Here is a 17,644-nt window from a genome sequence, read left to right as displayed (position 1 = left end):
TGAAGGGCAGCAGCTGCTATCTCAGATTAGGATCTAGACATATCCACAGATGATCCATTCATTGCTTGGTAGTGAGCATGCTCATGAGGTTCACCCCCCCAAAAATCTGCTCCCTCTTTCTGGGCATAAAAGGACATAGTTACAGCAGGCATCAAGGTATGCCAACATCATCTTTTCTGATCAATATACTTCATGAGTTCAAAACACTGAACTAGTAAGGTCTACAAGGTACAGATCCTTAGTGGCCAATGGTGGTGGAAGTTTCAGGTTGCAGTCAGTGGTAGCAAAACAAATGTATTTCCACAATACAAGTAGGTGATTAGGTACATGAGCTACACAGTTAATCATGCCAAAATTTATCCTTTGAAAATATTACCGCCCACAATTTGAACAATTAATGGGCACTTCACCTGGTACTGGCAGAGTCAGGGGAACCTATTGACACTTGACCAGAGTTAGGCATCCTGGAATGTATGCTCTTTCTAGACATGTGCTGATGGAAGATCAGCAGTACATTCACTTTTTAAAACACATTTAAAACCACAGGGTAATGTGTGGACATCCCAATACTGCAATCTCTTCATTCCAGGTCAAGTCATAGCACAACCAGTACCTCAATAAATGTGATGTCTGTTTATAATCTAAGAGACTACTTTCATGTTGTTATGAGAGGAAGGCAAAGCACAGCTACTGACTAGGAAACAGTTCATGGAAAGCAGTGGTTCTCAAAATGATGAAGTCATAAGGACTGGGGAGTCTAAGTCATAAGGATTGAGAAACTCCCCAATCCTTATGTATATAAGCTCCTAGTGTGGTTCTGTGGCAAAAAGGACTAATGAATTCTTTGGGTGTATAAATAGGGGAGCAGCAAGTTGGAATAGGAAGGCAATTATTTTTTTACTTTCATGAATATCAATGGTGATACCAATACCTGTATGCTGCATACACATAAGATGTTCTCATTTTACAAAGGATGTTGAAATATTAGAGATGGACAGAGCCACAAAAAAATGATTCAAGACCTGAAAGAAATGTCTTACAGTGAGAAACTTAGAACTCAATATATCTAGTCCATCAAAAAGAAGGGGGAAAAAGTGACTTGAGTACAATATATGAATTCTGTCTAGTGTACTAAAGGCTGAGTATTAAAGGATTTTTATGAACTAGGAAAGAAAGAGATAACAAAAACCAGTGGCTGGATGCCTGAAGTCAGATAAATGCAAATGAGAAATCAAGCATAATTTTTTATCAGTGAGAGTCATTAACCACTGGAATAAGCTACTAAGAGCAGTAATAGATATTCCATCCCTTGCTGTCTTCAAGTCAAGAGGGGGTGCCTTTTTGTAAATTATGTTTCAGCTGAACACAAGCTACTGAACATAAGTAAAGGGAAAGAAACACATAGCTAGACAAACTAGACTATCTAATGGTTCTTTCTGACTTTAAACTCTATGGCCGTGTCCAGACAAGCAGTGATGTGCAATATGTGGTGCCTCAAACCTGTCTGCAGCACCATACACCACACATTAAGGCATTCCCCACTCTGTTACCTTGGAACACAGGGGGGAGGAAGGTAATTTGACCACAGGAGTAAAAACACCTGTGCCAAAAAAAACAGGGCAGCCCACATAGTGGCAGCACACTTGGCGGCACTGCGCATCACCCAAAACTGGAGCCTTGCTGGCTTGTCCCCAGGGAAACAAATGTCCATACTCATCTGGATAAGTCCTATGAATCCATGATTTGCAGAGAAAACTATCCCAGCACAGTTGAAAAGACACCAGTATGCAGCCCATGGAGAAACTTCAAATTTGTACTTTGCAATACATTAAAACAGCTTAGACCAAGTTTTGGACCTTGGTATAAATTGCTTATGGGTTTGCTTGGGTTTTTTTAATTGTGACAAAGTGCTGTTAGGATGACCACAGGACCCCAAGCCTTTCCCCACTCTCCTGCTGTATCTTTAGGAAACAGACTAAATTATTCCCCTGAGGTAATTCCTTACCCATAGCAAATCTCAGTCTCTCCAACCCTTACTCTGACCTTTCAGTTTGTAGAGGGGAACTTTTGAGCATATGGCACATGCACCCCCAGTTTGCAAAAGATAAGGACCCACAGTCTGTGTAGAAATGGGTGGCTGTAGTTAGCAATAGCTGACATCACTTCTTACCACAAGTTACTCAGCAAGTTATGAAACAAAATTGGTTTATCACATAAGATAGATGAACATGCAAGAAAAATTAAAATAATCCATTAGGTTTTGAGATAGAGATAAAAGAAATAAAATCAGAAATTGCCTGCAGCTAGCTTCTTCCTGAAACACTCTCTTCGTATTCACAGCAGTCCAGCTCAAATGTATTTGCTGTTGTTCACAGGTGGTTCCCCAGCTTGGCTATCGGGTGTCCCTTCTTTTCCCCAGACTTTGGGAGTCCTCTCAGGCTTCATGTTCTGAACACAGGACTCCTCACAGAGCATCCTGCTTAAATCTCTGAGCTCTCAGTATTCCCTTATTTCTCCCATTCTGTCCAAAAGAGACAAGAATATTTACAATCTTTGCATCCCGTTTCCTTTCTAGAAAGAAATTTCTGACAAGCTGAGTGCCCTTCTTATTTGTTCTGATGTTCAAGGATGATAGTAATATAAATATATTTGCATATACTTTCAGATAATGTCTAATCTTATTTCTTTAGCTATTGTTTCATTCTGTTCAAGAGCATGAGAAGTGTCAATCTTTGCATGAGATTTCCTTCTTTCTGGATGCCCATCTGTGTGTATGGGTTTCCCCTGCTAAGGGCATTTCCATTTGAAATGCAACTGGCTATTGTTTGTGGTAAGCACTTCTCAGTCTTCTTCAACAAGGCTTCTTAACTTGAGGTGCAGGAACTGATTATTGGCTAATCAAACCAGTTACGTTTGTCAGAAACCCAACTGATGGTCTTGCTTATTATATAGACTGAGACATAAAACATTTGTAAGTAATGTTACCTCAAAATAATCACCTAATATCCGTGTACCCCTTGACATAAATATATAGAGGATGATATAAAGTAAATTATGAAATATGCTATTAAATAGGGGAAAACAAAAGGAACAAAATTTGAACCTCAGGCCTATGGCCTAAACCTCAGGCCTAACAGAAGCTCTTTTGTCCTCTGTACAGATGCAGCTGAAAAACTGATTGTTTTTACCGCTAGGTTAATTTGCATGTTATTCTTTGAATCCCTCTGTGGATAAAGGGGAAAACTGAGGGATTCTTTGCTTGGTTGACAAACTTCAGAAAGGTTGCCCAGGGATTGTACAATTTAAATCTTCCCCGTCTTTGTTTAATGTGCTATGTCACTGTACATATGTAGAAGTAAGGTAGACATGCACTTTTATAGAAATGTGACTGTGTATGCCATTATGTGAACCCATGGAAGTTATTCAACAGAGGAAATGAGTTATCTGAAATTCAAGGATCCCAGAAAACGCAAGAGAGTGGAGCCTTTTTGGAGTTGTCTTACCTTTGTTTCTGCTAAAAAAACCTGTAACCAGATATTTTGGATTCTGCTAGCATATGGGAGCACACACCACCTGATCCAAGCTAATCTAACAGACTTATTGCTAGTATCCAATTTGACAGGAATTGACATCAAAGAAAAAATAAAGACATGGTCAAGCCATAGGACAACAATATTGGTAGAACAATAACAGAAAGGTGGAACAAGTCCAAAATTGAAACGGCCAGCTAAAGACCTTCAACCTACCTTAACTGATATGATGGGTAAGCCTATGCTGTACTTCTGTTGCTCTAGTTTAGATTATATGCTTTGCCTGCTCACTCCAGGTATGCTAGGCCTGCCCTTTTCATCATAATGATCTACACCTGGACTGTTCTCTAGTTTACTTGTTCATTTCTAGATTAAGTATTTTTCTTGCTAATGCATATTAATTTTGTAGGAGTAATCTTAATTACTGCTTACTGTTCCTGAGCAAGTGTTGGACAAGAAACAGAATACCAGGCAACCTGTTAAAAGTGTAAATTCATGACAAACAGCATTCTGCTTCCCACGGATAAAGAACAAATCCAAATTTTGAAATTTCAATTTGACTTTGTGTAAAATAAACTAGAAAATAAATGGACTCTCCATGAGACAGTTTAGTGTCTATGACTCTACTTAAACATTTTCTAACCATCTATCTAAAGAAATATTTAATCACTAACCATGCTAATCATAACATGTATCTCTGGGAAAAGTCCAATGCAAAGTAAAATGGTACAATTGGATGTAAAATGATCAGTTACCTCATTTCTATTGTAGCATGGACCAATATTGGAGCTATATAGAAAATATATGAGAGGCAAGGTTTTCTGGTGATATCTTCTATTAGATCACCTGCATAACTGAGAATTGTTAGACAAACTTTTGGGCACAAATTGCCCTTCTTAAGCCCTTCTTAAGCTTACCAGTGAGAATGTCATTGGAGACATTGTCAAAAGTTTTGCTAAAGTCAAAATATCCACTGCTCTTCTCTCCTTCACAAAGCACATCATTTGTCATAGAAGGAGATCAGGAATAAAGCAGCAGAAATAGTATTAAGTTTAACAGAATGCAGTGCAAAACCATGCACATAGGAATAAATTAACAAGGACTTTAGTTATAAGATGGGGCTTCTGAGACTGAAGACAATGAAGAACAAGAGGGATCCAGGTGTAAAGGTCAATCCTAGGATGACCTTGAGCTGCCAGTATGATCCAACCATACAAAAAGCCTAATTCAATCCTAAAATATGTCAGGCAGGATATATTCAGTAGAGACAAAGAGGTAATACAACTATTGTACAAGGCATTGCTAAGAGCTCATTTAGAATACTGTGTGCAGTGCTGGTCACTAAAGTTAAAAAAATAAATAGATGTAAACTGGAATGATATGAAGGAAGTCCTATAACACTATAAAGGAATGGAAACCTTTTCTTATGAACTACAGGAATTTGGCTTATTTAACTGAAAAACGTGGCGATGTAGAGGTGGTATATTTACTCTTGAAAGGGAATGTCTACACGTGTAACTATGGCAATATTGTTACTGTGCCGTGATTTATTCCTTTCTTTTGGTGCCTGTACTGCACCATACACATGCCACAGTTATATATTGCAGCTATTTCACTATAGCAGTGCGCTGTACCAGGGGAGCGTATTACTATGGCAAAGTAGCTGCTGGTCACATGTAGACTCCCTCAGATGCTATATCACTGTAGTGTGTTCCTACAGTGATGTAGCATCTTGTGTGATGTGCCCAATGATTCCTTTGTGGGATGACTACTAGGAAGGAAGAAAAGCCTTTTAGGCTGACAAAACACCATCAGGACAAAAACAAATATCTACTGCCTATCTCTTTGGGTATCTCTTTTCTAGTTTTGATTGGAAACTAGAAGAGGATTCTGACTCTCAGAGAAGTGAATTTTTGGAATAGCCCTTGAACCAAATATAGGGAGAAAAACCTGAATCACTTTAAGAAGGAACTCAGTAAGTTTGTAGAAGGGATGGTATGATATGACAGAGAATTTTTGCTTCAACAGGTATTGTGTGTGCGATCACGTATTTGAAATATTGCTGTTGGGATATAGGGTATCTCTTGCAGACTGGTACATAGTACCATACTTCAAGTCTTTTGCTGGTTGCCTTCCGAAGTGTTAGGACATTGCCATAACTAAACCCAGGAGCTTTTGAATGGGATGCTCTTGCTCATACTTGGAAAACTCAAATGTTCCTACACTGAAAGGCTTCACTTTTCCACTCAGGACATGTCTTGTCAGTAGGGGGCAAGGGGTACTGTCTTCTGTATCAAGAAGGTTGCTTTTCCCCTCCTAGGATCTCTTAGAACTTATACTGACCAATTACCACTGCAGTGGCAGAGCTCTGGTAGTGCCTTCATTTGCCCTACTGTTATGTTTACCCTGTAACATCTATGGCATGTTGTAGGGTATTCTCGATGTTTCTAGTATCGTACCTTGAAGATGTTTATAAGCGTTTGAAATAGTGATTTGGAGAATTCTTGGATGCATGATTTCTTCTTAATGTTGATGATTGGGCCCTGGAGGCCCTTTCCTATGTTCCAGTATGCATGTTAAGCATTCTATGGCAAAACCTCTTACAGCTTGCACTCCCTTTATCAAGTGGACATCAGTCAAATGGTGCAATGGCAAGAAAAGAGGTTCCTATATCCAGATGTCTGGTTTTTGTTATTACCAACATCTAACATCAACATCACCAGATACCCAGAATCATCAAATATGAATCAGGTGTGAAATAAAATTTGTAATGTTCTTTGTTGAAATGTTTGCTTCTAAGAAGGCATATTGCCTTTCACAAACAATAATAATTTGAATCAATATGCTAAAGTAATTGAGCATGAGGCAGCAGCTTGATGTTGCATTAAGCTTGGGAAATTTATAGAGATATACCATTATATAGAGAGAATGCAGTTAAATGATCTCACAGTTGTTATTCCAATTCAAATCACTGCCCTTTGGGGGGAACAAAAACACCCAAAAAGTAAAATAAAAGTAATCTCCAAAAGAAAATGCTGATTTTAAAACCTAAGTGACAATAAACAAGCTAGAACCTATGATTAGACTGGTACAACATAATACACAATTTGATAGCCTCATTTTTAGCTGCAAGACAAAATATTTTAATGCATTAGGCCACAACAGACAAATGATAAATAGACGCACCGTACCTGTAATACTAATTTTGAAAAGGACATCACAACAAATGATGCCTTTCATGGCAATTTATTAAGTAGACCTTGCTTCAGAAATAAAAGGTCCTCATTCTGTCTTTCATGACAATCATTCCAGATTCTATTTAGTTGATTGAAACAGTATTATGACATGAATGTAGAGGCCTCTGATACGTACACTATAAAATGAAAATAAATGACTCCACTAAAATATTGCTCTGATAAAACTGAAAGAGTCTTTGCTAAGAATAGCCATGTTAATATTCTTTCCTCTTTTTTTTTGTATTTGTCTTACATGTATCTCCATCTCTTGGCTTTGGAAAGCACTTTAAAGATTTTAAAAAATCAACCCCTCCTCTCTTTAATCATATACATTGAAAAAAAAATACAAGTTACCTTCAAAATATTTGTCCTGAGGTCAACTACATTTAAAATTGAGACTGTATTTTGTTTTCCATTATACAATCTGTGTAATAATTCACAACAAATGATAATGTATTATGCTGTAAGTCCATAACCTTAGCAAATAAAAGCCCAGTTGGTGCTTGACTTACAAGAGCAAAACAAGCTTACAGAGCATGGGTCTGTGTTGTTTGGCAAGTAGTCAATAAAACTGTACCTTATGACTTTCTCTCCTAAAGGTTCTAATCAAAACAATTTATTTCAGGCATGTAAACTCTGCTTTTCAGGCTGTAGCTATTGTCAGTATGCAGTATCAGCAACAGCAGTAACTGCAACCGTGTTAAACTAAGAGTCCCAGAGCTCCCCCATCTGTCTCAGTAATAGACAGATTTCCTACTAGATCAATGCTATATGTCAACTACAGTAAAAAGATGTGGGTTTTTCATATTTTACTAACCTTTACAGTAAGTATTTCAATTTATAGATAGATTTTTCATTCTACCTATTATATCTCAGAGAATTATGCAAAGCATAAAGAAGGCAGGGCTCTGTATGAATAAGATATACTAGAATAGTCATGTAAATTGAAGTCCTAGTACCTGATGAAACTGGGGAGAAAAGAGCATAAAAATATTTAGCAAACTAGAGATCTTTAGAGTGAATATGAGGACTTGCAGGAAATCATGCTCTACATTGTTGAACTGTTTCCATTATTTCTCTAGGTATTGTGCAGTCAGGGCTGTATTTGAGAACATAAACAGCACACATGACCATTTTCTTGGGAAGCTTGAGTCCATTTTTTATCATACTAACTGTGAATGTGTTTCGTTTGGGGGGGGAAGCGTTTAAATGACATAAATTCTAATCCTGAAGATTACTGAAGGTGCCTTGCAGGCAGATGCCTTGGTAATTCTCGCAACCAGATCCCAGCATAGCCAACCTTTTCACAAAAACATCAGATCTTCTTTTTCACAGTCCTCTTGAGAAAAACAGCCTTGAAGAAAATCAAGAATTTTCTATTTTAAACCCTTGATATGTAAACACAGCGGACACCTACCTGTCATGACACATTAGGCATGTTTATATGAGATGCTACATTGCCATGGCAACAAGCTACAGAGATGTAGCTCATTGCTACGGCGATGTAGAGTCAGAAGGCACAAACCGTGATGCTGACGCTATGTCACCTTAGCGATGAACTACATCTCTGTAGCCGATTACTACAGTGATAGAGTGTCTAAAAATAACCATATGCTGCTGGGACAGCGCAGTACTGGTGGGTACTGGGCAGCCATTTAGCATCTGCTAAAGCAAGTACTAAATGACTGCTCCGTCCAAGCGTGCTGTCAGGGGCCTGTGTAGACGCACCCACAGTCAAGCAGCAAAGGATGACATCACGTTAGAACTGAATTCTTTTATGATCACCTACAGATGAAGAGTAAGTATCTTCCAGGATGGATAACTTTTACAGTTGCTTAGAAGAAACAACAGTGAAAAAAGTACAATTATAAAGTATATAGGAAGAGCACATCATTACATCATTTTGTATCTGTTTGGGGATAACTCCTAATTCCCAATGAGTGCCTTTTCAACAGGGTCCCTTTATTTTTAAATGTACAATAAAAAGAAAAGAGCCTTAAAGTTCTTTCTTATTGATTGACCTTTTCTAGCTAATCTGTTGTCAGTGAATAAATAGGGACTTTAATCCTGTTGGACACTTCAATTCTGTAACTGAAAGAACCGTGGGCAGTCAGAGAGAAGCTAGCAGTCTGGAGGGAAGACTTTGAAATAAGGTTGGTGTCCCAAATATACAGCTGGAAAGAAAGAGTACTGACCTTGTTCTAAAAGGTATGGGTGTGTATGTGTGTCTTTTTGGGAGGGACACAGACAACAGAGGAAGCTTAGAAATTCATAACCTAAGCAGCACTCTCTGCCCCAAAGATAGTTCTTGAGTTGTGGCATTTGAAATCATTATTTATATTAAGAACACAAATTACTACAGAGTGCTACTATGTTATGTTCCATTCAAATTATCCTCACAATTTGCTTGATCTCGGGTGCCGAGCATTCCCTAGGGTTCTTGGCTACCTACAAATTTCACTTTCCTCAACTAAACTTTTTCTAGACTTCCAGCAGTAAACAAGATACAAGCCATATGACTTCCCATTCTGAATCAGACCTATGTTTTAGTCTTCACAAATAACCCAAACAGGGTTTCTGTTATATCTAAATGAGTATTCTGTCTCTGATAGTAGGCAGAATCAGTAGTTCAAAGGTATCCTTGACAAGGAAGCCATAGAATTACTAGCTGACAAAATATATTTCTTCCTAACTTCCACAATTAGAGGACTGTTATGCATTGGACTACAAGGATTCATAACAAAGCAAGACCCTTTGTTTCTTTGTTAGGATTTTTTATTATAATTTAGTGTATTCTTATTTCCGTGTAATTTTCCAGGTTTGTTTTGAAACCTATGAGGCTCTTGGAATGTTTATATCCTGTGGGTATGTGCTCAATAGACTAATTTGGCATTATAGAAAAAGAAAACTGTTATTTGTTTTAATTTTTACTCTTTCAATTTCATTCCATGTTCATTTGTCATGGACCATGAGAGAGGATAAATAGTAGTTTCCAATCAGCCTTTCCCATGTCATGGATTTTTTTGGATAGGTTCCAAATTAGGTGTACTTAAGGATACTGAAGTAATTTAATGGAAGTCCTATGCATGATGGAAATTCTGGAATTCTGTTTCTGCTTTATAATTTGTGTATCATATAAACTCAGGAATTCTCTTTTCTGTGGCTTTATAGGACTGAGCACACTGGGCATATCTATATGTGCTATTAAGTGGGGGCAGAGGGTCAGCCTGCCAGGGCTGCCCCAACCTAGCACAACATGCTGTGGAGGGGCTGTCTGGGGCACAAGAGTGCTTCAGTGTGGGGCCAGTGATCAGCCAGCCCGGACACTGAAGCACCCTCATGCCCCAGCCCCATCAGTGTCTTTGTATGAGTTGCTGCAGATTAAAAAATTGCACTGCAGGATAGGTCTTGTATTTACAAATACTATCCTGCAGCAAAGTTATTTAGTTTACTCCATCCTATTAGAACCGCACATGTGTATGGTGACATTTTGCTGCAGAGCTAATTAGGCAGCTTCACAGTAAATGTCTCAGGTAGACACACCAACTGTTGATGCTCCACAGATTTAATATAGATGCTCCAGAGATTTCTAAATGTATATATTTTCTGTAACAGCCTTTAAAATATTTTAAAGCATCACGCTTGAAAAATTACTTCCATATTTAGTGATGCATTACTATAAATAGTAAAAAAAATTCCATAGTATAATAAAGCCAAATTAATTTCTTTATGTAGGATTTTCACATTTATAAAGAAGAACTGTTCTGCATTGAGCCATCAAGATTAAATTTAGATTATAATAAGGGCCATTCTAATAATCCTTTAGTGCCTATGGGTCAAGTTCTTTATTCATTGTCCCTAATAATTGCTACATTATGGCAAATTTACAGAAAGCTTCTACATATAATAGTAAATGTTTGGTACCATCCTTCTTTTTCAGCCTTCCGTGTGTACCACTCACTGTATGTTCACCTTGGTTCCAAAAAATTTAGCTGCCATAAATGTATACATATCACTTCCTTTAATATTTTCATGCTCATTTCAATCTTTACGGTAAGAGGCACACTCTAGCAAGGCGAGCAGAAGAGCTGTAAAACTTCTGTTGTCAACAGCAATTGAACATTTCACTTTCTGCAGCCTTTACTACAAATGTACTCTATTAACATTTCTTACATGAATAAAACTAAATGGACATTTCAAAAGATAGGGCAACTGATTAAACATGATGTTAGAAATGGCTTGAGCCAGTTTAACAGAATTAAGTGCTCTCAAATTGTATTGGTTTATTATCAGTATCAGTAGATGTGTTTTACTATCAGTAAGTCTTCCTGTATGTAGTTCTTAGTATTAATTTGTTGAATATTATAAATGTCATCAGCCTGAGACTACACATTGAAAAGTATTATTAGGAAGCCATTTGTAGTGTATAACCACCACCACTTTACCAAAGGAACAAATCTTGAACAAAGCTATATATTCTTATATATGACTTAATGGCTTTCTTTATACTATGTTGCTATTTGCTTAATCACATATGCAAAAATGTAAGATTATGTAAGATTATTGTAAAAAACGTTGTTTGGATTATTTTAGGAATGTAAATGTGGACTATTTTAGAAACCTGTTCTTAATTTAAAAATTATCCCTTCTAACTCATAATATAGCCTACTGGATAGTTCTGATTAGTTTTAATATTGAGGTAAGTAATATTACTTCAGTGGAATTAAGAGTAAAAAAGTGAAAAATGTAATTTAAAAATATTGCATGTATGTATCATAGTGCTCTATGGATAGATGAAGAGAAATATGTAGTTCTTATCCTATAATTACATTGAAAATGAGCATTAAAATGCCCACGCAAAGAAAAAGATCATCAGTTTACAATGAGACAGGTTTCAGAGAATACTACAGACTTCAAGACATTTTGATAATACAGGGTCTAGATGAGTAAGGCAATATATCAAAATAACTATATATTTTCTTGATTAACTGGGATAGCATGCATACCACAGTGTAAGAGACATAATTTCATTGTGACAAGATTTTAGAGCAATTTATTTAAAATAGTTAAAATCTTTTTTTCTTCGAGCTGTCCATCCTATGGTCCTGATCTCAGTCTCACCATGTAATTGTACACGGTGGGATTATTCCTACCTTGCCCTTGGCTAAGTGAGAAAAGAAAAAATTCCCAGGAATTAAATATTTGAAGAGTGAATGAAGAGGTATTTAGACCAAGAATTAAATTTTTAAAGCCCTTGCCTAATACATTAGGAACCAAACCTCTATTTCTGCTCCTTCATTGAACCAGAGCTGTTGGTGGTATTGAACTGTACATTACTAACCCCTCCAAGGAGCCTGATAGATGTGCTCAGATCCAGCCCACCACATACAAACAAGAATGAGTTCTGTATAAAATACAGAGACCATGCCTACTTTCATTTAAAGGCATGAAAATGCCCCCCTCCTGACACACCTCCCATTCAAGTAGCACAACTTCAAGAGATACATTTGTAAATGGCCACAAGATCCCCTCTTAGGACATTCATGTGGGAAATGTGGGATTGTACCCACTTTAGTATATGTGTGTAAGCAAAAACTCTCACGATTTGAGTGAATGTTTTAACCACCGAACTATTTTAGAAAGAGGGAAGGTACCAGAACCACCTACTTCAGCTGTGTTTTAAAATTAAAAAAAAATTCTTGCTCTGTACAACTTAAGACACCAAGGTCAGGGTACTCTAAATGTCCAGTCATACAGATGCTCACAGCGCTAAAATGGCATGTCTGATCTACGTTAGATCTAGAAAGGGTTAACCCCCTCTATAAAGGGGTAGACTAATCTTGTGAATGTATTCACAGCACAGCCCAGGGGCTGGGAAAGCCCAGGCATGCTCCTTAGCCCTGGAACTTGCTATTTTAACTCCCCTGACTACAATGCCCTCACCCTTGGACCTGCTGGCTTGCCCTGGTACCTGCCAGCCCATTCCCCTCCCCACAACTTACCTCTGGCTACCCAGGCAAACACCAGCATGCATCAGATCCCAACTCAGGTTTAGGCACCTCAAAGTAAGCCAAGTTACCTGAGTTGCGTTGTTTCAACACACTCTTGTTCACGCTCATAATCTGGTGTCATCACTTGACTCTATACCAGAGTTAGGCAGCTATTCCTCTGAAAAGCACCAGAATTAAGATACACACCTCTCTTCTGCATTTTCTATTGGCTAGCTTGCACAACTATATGAGCTGTGTAATTTCTTTATTTCTTTATTGCTCAGAATCCTGGCTATTTTGTATCTCATTCTGAGGCACCCCATGCAGTACAAAAGGAGCTTAGGGAGCTGCAGTTTCTACCCCTGGTGCCATAGTGCCATAGTCCCGCTGCAAAATTAAGCTAAACTCATTTCCTAAATATATAATTAAAAACAATTACCTTTTCTTTTGATGCAATGCTACTTTCCCTTTCTATTTTAACCAAAGCCATGTTCTGTTTGTTTGTTTTGTTTTTTTTTCTCCCAGCAGTTTGGTGATAAAAGAAACCCTAAACAGTTAAGAAAGAGAAGCTAGTAATCTTTTCAGCCTCATGCTGGAAGGCTTTTAAATTTTAGGTTCATTAGTTCACACTAAATAATGTCCAGTGAAATCTGGTTGTAGGATTATAACAGCTTTAATAAATCAGTTTTTAGCATAGGAAAAGCAGCCTTCCAAACACTGGAGGATTAAAGAGCAGATCTTTCCCAAACACCTTGTCCTAACTCCAATCCTGAAGGAACTGGGGACCATAAAGGACCAGGGTTAAGCAATGTTTTAGCTAATACATCCTGGGATGACAAAAATTATAATCAAATATGCAGAGGCAAATGTCAAGATATCTGGGTAATACCCTGTAAATTTTCACTTGGCCTCTCATAGACCATGGGTAGTTTACATGAGATGCTATTGTGCAGTAGTTTCTATACATTCGTTTAGTACTTGTATAAGCAAACACTAAATAAACTGGAGTTACTGCACAGTAGTTCTGGCAAACATCTTTTAAGTGATGCTATTGTGCAGTAGCCTAATACTACTGTGCGTATTAGTACTGTTAGTGCTGTGATGCACTACTGCACAATAATATTCGGCTACTGCACAATCCACGTCTCATGTAGACGCGCCCCCTGTATATGGAAATGTAGACCCATAGATGTTTACTTGTATATTTTTAGGAGGATTTTTAAAATTCTTTTCATGATCAAGTAGTGAGATTTTTTTTCCTCTGAAGAAACTAAATTTTTAATGAGAACTCAGTAAAATATCACATAAGAAAAAAAAGTAAAATATTCTGTGAAGGTTTGGCCTTCATTCAGTATGTGAAATTTCTGTGAAAATCAATGGGATTTCTATGTGTGTCTTGAAGGAATCAGGGGGAAGATTTTCTTATTTCACTCAATATCAGATAGTCAATAGATGTTGATTTTTTTTCTTTTTGATAAAGGAAGTTTCTTGTCTGCCTAAGAGTCTGTATCCTGGACAGATTTATGAGAACAGGAATGTGAACTTCTCTGCCTCTGCTTTTGCTCCTTTTAAATATTTTCCTGAACTGGAAGGGGGATAGATAGTAGATCTGCAAAGCTGCATCTCTAGCTAGTGGTCTTCTTATCAGGTACAGACATTCAAAAAGCCTGAGGCAGAATCAATCTAAGTTCCACAGTTTTCTGTAAGCAGCATAGTTTAGATTGGTAGTGAACATTCACCCTGTGGTGGGGAGGGCAAATCTTAGACTGAAGTCTGCCATTTTTAAACCAATCTGTGTGTTGCTGACCTTCTGTTCTGTTACAGGTTTTTGATCACTTATATCAGTAATAGCATAGTGTGTGTACCTGGCCCTTCTGTCTCTAAGAAAGAACAGCCTCCACAGATTTGTGCATTGTGGTCCAGATGGTGCTGCAGAACCATTGCTGAAGAATATTTAGCTATTTTATAAGTTCTCCACCTACAATGTGCACCAGATCCTTTAACCCCTATGAGGGGAGGGAGACAGGATTTGAACAGAAATCAGTAATAGAGGTCGAGAACATTGTGAATTATTGCTGAACTAAGGTAGGAGAAGTAATACATCCCCAATTCTGTCACTAATTATGAACATCCTGTAACCTCATCAGAAAGCCATTGAAGGTGAGAAATAATGATTACTGATAGAAGTCCAGTAAGAAGAACATAATCCTCATCTGTCATGCAGCTTCAGGTCATTTCCTCCAACCTCCATCCTGGCATTTTTGTGGATTTTATTAATTCATTCAATCAGTCAAACAATGTGCTGTTGTTATTTTAGCTGTATTTGTTATTTAAAAGGGGAAAAGAAAGATGTAACAACCATCAAAGCTTCCTTACCTCTGTCATGAAACAGTGGCATTAACTCTTCAAAACTTTGATCCATGTGACAAGACAGACCAGGAAGTATAAACCAACATAACCTACTACCACTTCCCCAAATGTTATTACAAAGAGGGAGTGTATACACAAGATGCTTAATACACAGTAGACTAATTCTACTGTACAGTACCACAGCATAGCAAAAGCCATGATAATGTGCAGAAGAATTAGTACTGTACATTAAGCATCATGAAAAAATGGTGCGCCTTTGCTAGGACAAACTAGTGCCAGCTACTGCATACTTATTTAGCACCTCATATTAAAAGTACTAAACATAATGCGCAATAGCAATGATACATTACTGCATGTGTAAAGGCATCCAAAGAGAATGACATATATGGGGGGGGGGGTTCCTCTTCTAGTCTTTTATATTTAATTATATTCTTTTCACTACTTAGAGAGGGCTGAGAAATCTAGTATCTTGTATGATAAGAAGTGACGGTTCAATCCTGAAGATATTAATGATTATGTATTTGTTAAGTCCTCTCCTTGGACCATAACTTTGTCATGGTGGAGAGACTTGTATATTCCAATGACCCTCAGAGCACTGTCATCTGGAGTCTTGGTAGGCTCATGGTAAGCTCTCCCCTGGCAAACAGTTTTGAGGCAAGATCCCAGACTAAGCATGGTCCAACCTCCTGAAGACCCCAGTGGTGGAAAAGGAGTACTAGAGGACCTGCTGGTTCTCTGCAGTTGTGAAGGAAGATAAGGGCTGCAGCAGGATGAAGGTTTCTGGTTGTCTTGGACATCCTTGCCGCTGGGTTCAGGGCTCCTTTCTGTCAAGTTTGTTTGCCTGTCACTTGCGCACTGGCTTCCCCAGTCACGCAAGATGACATGCACAGGCCTCTGCCACAAACTTTGGACTTTAGGAGGGCAGGCTTCAATGAGGTAAGGAGAATAGTTGTGGGGATACTGAGATCCCAGAGAGGAGGGGAGTCAGGTGTCCAAGAAGGCTGGTCGTTCCTTAAGGAGACGATCCTCCAAGCCCAAAGGGAGGTAATTCCAACATAGATCAAAGGGGGCAAAAGAGTGCAAAGCTTCCATGACTCACCAATATAGGAGATGTATATAGGAACATCTCCTAGCTAAAAGGGAGGCATACACCCAATGGAAGGGAGGGGCCATCACCAGAGAGGACTATACCTCGGTTGCTCGGGGCTGCAGGGGGGCAGTCAAGAAGGCCAAGGCAGAGATGGAAATGCTACCTGGATCAAGCACAACAAGAAGTCCTTCTTTAAATACATAGGAGGTAAAAAGAAGGTACTTGGTAAAGTGGGGCCTCTGCAAGACACGCTAGGAAATCTGGTCATCACACTAGATGACAAAGCTAACCTACTTAACAATTTCTTTGTCTCCATTTTCCTGAGCAAGGACCAGGTCACTCCCCCCACCACCAGGACCCCTGCAGGCCCCAGGGGAGGTGCACCCAGGTCTGGGGTCAGTGAGGATCTAGTCTGAGAACTTCTGGAAGGACTGGACATATTTAAATCAGCTGGGTCTAATGATCTCCACTCCAGAGTGCTGAGGGAATTAGCAGAGGTCATTCCCGGACACCTGGCATGGTTTTACAAGCACTCGTGGTGATCTGGTGTGGTACCAAAAGACGGAAAAGGGCCAATATGGTTCCCATTTTCAAAAAAGGGAGGAAGGAGGATCCAGGAAACTATAGTCCAGTTAGTCTTATCTCAACCCTGGGTAAGCTTTTTGAGAGAATTATCCAGGTGCATGGTCATGAGGGGCCAACAGAGTTGATTAAGCTTAGGGGCCATCAACACAGGTTCATTAGAGGTAGGTCCTGTCAGACTAACCTGGTCGCCTTCTACGACCAGGTCACAAAATCCTGAGATACAGGGGTAGCAGTAGACGTAGTCTTTCTGGACTTTAGGAAGGCCTTCAACACTGACTCTCACCCCATTCTCATTAAAAAACTAGGGGACTGTGGCATCAACACCTACACAGCCAAATGGGTCACTAACTGGCTGGAGGGCCACACCCAGAGAGTGGTGGTGGATGGGTCATTTTCGACACAAAGGGATGTGGGCAGTGAGGTCCCCCAGGGCTTGGTCCTCGGGTCTGCACTGTTCAACATCTTCATCAGCAACTTGGACAAGGGGGTAAAAAGCACCTTGTAAAATTTGCAGATGACACTAAGATAATTGGGAGGAAGTGGGCACTCCAGAAGGGAGGAACAGGCTACAATCAGAACTATACAGGTTACATGGGTGGGTGGATGAGAACAGGATAGGTTTCAGCACTGACAAGTGCAAGGTATTGCACCTGGGGAGGAAAAACTAGCAGCATACCTACAGGCTGGGGAACTCCCGTCTTGTCAGTGCAGAGGCAGAAAAGGATCTTGGAGTCATCATTGATACCAAAATGAACATGTGTCAACAGTGTGGGGGCACAGTCAGGAAGGCCAACCATACCTTGTCATGAATCCACAGATGTATCTCAAGCAGGTCCACAGAGG

This window comes from Crocodylus porosus, unplaced genomic scaffold (genome assembly GCF_001723895.1).
Source record: "Crocodylus porosus isolate Cpor-Errol unplaced genomic scaffold, CroPor_comp1, whole genome shotgun sequence".
Classification (NCBI taxonomy): Eukaryota; Metazoa; Chordata; order Crocodylia; family Crocodylidae; genus Crocodylus; species Crocodylus porosus.
The sequence above is the reverse complement of the archived record's forward strand: the minus strand, read 5'-3'. Positions refer to the sequence as shown.